This window comes from Phoca vitulina, unplaced genomic scaffold (genome assembly GCF_004348235.1).
Source record: "Phoca vitulina isolate PV1807 unplaced genomic scaffold, GSC_HSeal_1.0 scaffold23, whole genome shotgun sequence".
NCBI classification, from domain to species: Eukaryota; Metazoa; Chordata; class Mammalia; order Carnivora; family Phocidae; genus Phoca; species Phoca vitulina.
Genome location: NW_022589726.1, coordinates 19,196,893 through 19,201,516, shown reverse-complemented (window position 1 = coordinate 19,201,516; position 4,624 = coordinate 19,196,893).

Here is a 4,624-nt window from a genome sequence, read left to right as displayed (position 1 = left end):
AGGGAACACAATCAGGGGGAGCGGCAGGCAGAGGAAGAAGCAAGCTTCCCGCAGAGCAGGGAGCCCGATGTGGGGCTCGATCCCAGGACCCCGGGATCACGACCCGAGATGAAGGCAGACGCTTAACGACTGAGCCACCCAGGCACCCCATGACCTTCCTATTTTATAGTCGAGGGAACAGACCATGATTAAGCGACTTGCCCAAGGTCACCAGCTGGTAGGGGCTAAGTGACACTTGGAGTTCAAGTCTGTGGACCCTGACGCCTGTGTCCTTTCCAAGGCAGCGCATGGCCTCTGCCCACAGCCGGGGTGCCCGGGCTCTCTGAGCCACTCCCTGCCACGTCTAACGGGCCTGAGTTGTCCTAGGGCGCAGGGGTGACCTCGGCATCTTCAGGACCAGAGAACTAGCCCTCCGTGCCTCTCCCTCCTGGCCAGCGTGGGCTGGATCTGGGCTGGGGGAGTCAACAAGCAGGCAGTCATCCCCCAGCAGAGGCAACCTCTCCACCTTGGAGAGCCACCGTCCATGCCTGGCCATCCTGGGGCAGCTCGAGTCCTAGGCCTGCAGTCCCACAAGTGCTCCTCCCAGGCCAAGCCTTTTGTCTCGAATTCTCTAACAGCTTCTGACAGCCTTTCAGCTTCCAGAGAGGAAAGAAGTCAGCATGGGCTGCTCTACCTGTGCCCCTCAAATATCCCAGCTTCTCCACCAACATCCCAGCTTCTCCACCAACATCCCAGCTTCGCCACAACATCCCAGCTTCGCCACAACATCCCAGCTTCTCCACCAACATCCCAGCTTCTCCACCAACATCCCAGCTTCTCCACAACATCCCAGCTTCGCCACCAACATCCCAGCTTCTTCGCACGCCGGCCCAGCTCCTGCAGCTCCACATGGAGTCCCTGTCAGCCGAGGCCAAGGACTCAGGACCGGGTCCCTGGCTGTGCAGAGCATGCCACGGCAGAAGCGCCCTGCTCAGGCCAGCACGTGGGTTTGGATCCTGGCCCTGCCTCCGACCATCTCTGTGACCAGGGACCGCTCCCAGCCTCCGTCTCCTCATTCGTAACATCCAGCGGTGATAATGTATAATCTCTACTTCCCAGGGTTGTCCTGCAGCCTATGCAGGGAGGGGTATGCGGGCACCGAGTGTGGCCCGGCCAACAGCCAGCACCCGGTCAGCAGCAGGTTTTGTTACTGGGCTGATCCGCAAGGCGTGTGGCCAAGGGGCCGGCTCTGTGGAGGAGGCCAGCGGACATGTCCTGGGAACCCCGTGGTATCCTCCGTGATTCCAGGATTCTACTCTGGTGGGCCCTGAAGTGCAAACACGTGCTCATCCCAGACAGTGTTCTCAGAGCGGCTCCTACAAGCTCTACGAGCCCGGGGCACTCCCAGCCCGCCGCCCACCCCCACAGCACTGAACGCGGGCCGGCCTGCTCCCCGCATGGGCCTCTACGCCCTCACCCTGCCCAACAGGGGCTCCTACAGAAGGGACTGAAAAGTTGGCTTTCCGGACACACTGGGATGTCTGCTAGGCTTGTGAGGACTCCTGGGACAGCCTCCCCTCCCTCCTGCATGGGCAGAACCTGGGTCTGTCTCCCTAGTCCCTGGCTCTGCGCCCAGCCCGTACGGGTTTAATAAATGTATGTAGACAAGAACTGAGTTCAGGCTCCACCAAGGTCTGGGATGCTTAGAGGGCCCTTTATCATCTCCTTCCTCTTCATAAGGGCTGTCCTGGTCCAGGAGCCACGGTGTCCCCAGTCATCCCAGGCCATGCCCCAGAAAAGTCCTGCTGGGCCAAGAGAAGGCAAGGGAGTACATATATGTAGGGAGGACAGAGGGACAGGTGGGGACTCATTGGTTTATGTCCCCTTTCTTCCAAACTGGGGCACCTGGACAGGATTCCCTCCCCTCCAGTAGTCATACTTTCCAAATGGTTGGAAACATCCACATATCTTCTACCACACCAATCCCCAGGCCCCGCTTCCCTCCCCACACTTCCCCCCATCCCCCACCCATTCCTCTCCCTGGCCTCTGAGGACATTTCTCCTGTCAGATTTCCACTGGCCTCGCTGACAAACCACCTGGCCAGGGTTTCTGCAGACAATCAGAGCTGTTCCTTCTCTTTTCCTCAGAGGGACCCTGGTTCTTCCTGGTTAAGGAAGGTACCACATCTGGAGGGAGGACTAGAGGGCTAGGCTTGGGGCTGGAGAGACTCTGCAGCCTGGATCAGTCACACGGGCAATGTCATGTGCCAACACACAGCCAGTCTGGGTCCCACAGGGCCTTGCAGTCCCCAGGCGCAGAAGTATACACAGGCCCACTGGCCCCCCCCCACACAACACACATAAACCCACCCGTCACCGGGTCATAAACACACGGACCCACTGACAGGGAAAAATAAAGACAGGGTTCCCCGTCCCTGGGGTCCCATCCCACCCCCCTCCCCGGCCCCTCTGTGCCCCAGCACTCCGCATTCCCCAGCCGTCCAACTCCAGGCATTGCCCATGGGACTGTGCTCCAACTTGTAGTCTGTCCAGCTATTTGGAGTGGGAGTTGGTGGGGGGAGGAGGGCCAAGGCTAACCCTGGAGTTCACCCTTAGACCTCACTGAAAAGCCATGGTCCCTTGGAGGGAAAGGAGAGGGAAGCAGGTCAAAACCTAAATCCTGCTCTGTGGCTATTTACTCCAGACTCGCCTTGGATACCTCCCAACCTCTCTTTCCTACATCTGTGCCCATGATCTGCTGTGGGGGAATTTGGGGCAGAGGCCTGCGGATGAGGAGGTCCAGGAATCAAGAGCTTGCTGAGGGCTCTCCATACCAGGCTGCCTGGTGCTGCAAGGACAGAGCCTGGGCACGGATGCCGGAGGGGTGGGAAAGGGGCAGGATTTATGGCATTTCCCCTCCAGCTGGAAACAAAGGCAGATTCCTGTGTCCAGTTCCAGCAATCCGGTCCCACCCACTAGAGTGGCTGGAGCTGAAGGAAATCCCGCTGGCCTGTGGCCTCACCCAGCTACTCAGACCCTCTTTCGAACAATCTCTCCCAGCTGGGGCCAGGACCAGCTCTCAAATCCTGGGGACCCCCTCCTTGTCCAAATACCAAGCCCTTCCCATTGGGGATAGTCCCCTTAACCCCTCAGACTCTCTCCTCAGGCAGCAAGGGTCCCCTCGGCACCACCCAGAGCCTACCAGGCCCCCATCCCCTTGCCGGGCAACTCTGCCCACCCTCACCCCACAAATTTGGGATCTGCCTATATTTAGAGAGGGCAGAAGTCCTGATGACTCTGGGAACTCTGGTGCCATCCTAAATGCTCAGTTAGACCTTCAAAGCATCTCTAATGATCTTTCTTTTTTTTTTTTCAATGATCTTTCAATTAACAAAACAAAACAAAAACAAATAAATGGCCTAAATTCTGAAGCTTTAAAATAATGGCTGAGGATGCCTGGCTGGCTCAGTTGGTAGAGCGGGCGACTCTTGAGCTCAGGGTCGTGAGTTCGAGCCCCACGTTGGGTGTAGAGATTACTTAAAAATAAAATCTTAAAAAAAATAATGCCTGAAGCTTTTAAATGTAGAGGCAGCAGAAAGACAAATATTGCACAGTGTCACTTATATGTGAAATCCAAAACCAAGGCAAACTCATAGAAACAGAGAGTAGAAAAGTGGTTGCTTGGGTCTGATGGGGGGGGGGGGAAATAGGGAGAGGTTGGTGAAAAGGTACAAACTTGCAGCTAGAAGATGAATCAGGTCTGGGGATCTAATGTAAAATATGGTGACTATAGTTGATAACACTGTATTGTATAATTGAAATTAGCTAAGAGTGTAGAACTTAAATTCTATTCCCCAAAAAACTTCTCAACAACAGAAACATAAATATGAGGGTAACATTTTTTTTATGGGAAGAATGCTTGCACCCCATATCCGTGTATGAAATGTATGAAATGATCCACACTTCAAATACCTTATCATTTTATTTGTCAATTGGACGTCAACAAAGCTGAAAAAAGATGGAGAGACAGCAGTGTGAATGTACTATTTAGAGTCAGCAAAGCAAGCGACAGAGAAAGGAATAGCTGGGAAGGGGGTTGGCCGCAGCAAGAGGGTCTGGGCTGGGCACAGGTGCTTCTCGTTATAAAGTTTCTCTGCAGAATCCCATTTCTTTATTTCACCCCATGCTTATTTGGGATTTTTTGAATTTTTTCCTGGAATGGTTGCCTCATCCTTCAAAGTCCTCTGCAGAGGCTCCACCTTCATCTGGAGAGCAAGCCCTCAGGTAGGTACCTAGCAGTAGACGAGGCAGCAGGTGGTACTCATCTTTGCACAGGTAAGGAAACGGAGCCTCTGACCCCCCCACTCCCTGTTCACGCTCTTTCTCCCACCCCACGGCTCGGCCTCCCTCTCGTGCACAACCGGACATCTGTGTGGGCTTTACAGCTGGTAGGGGACTCTCCCAGATCGTTTGCCTTTAGGCAGAGGATGCGGTAGAAAAGGAACTGTCAGCGCCTCGCACAGGTGTGGAGGTGAACGCTCACGTGCGGAGACTCCAAGTCCAAGCGCGGACTCTTTCCCACAGCGGTGGGGCCGGTTTGGGGGAGGAGTCCGAGCCTTGGGGGGGGGCCTGTGCGGAGGGGCAG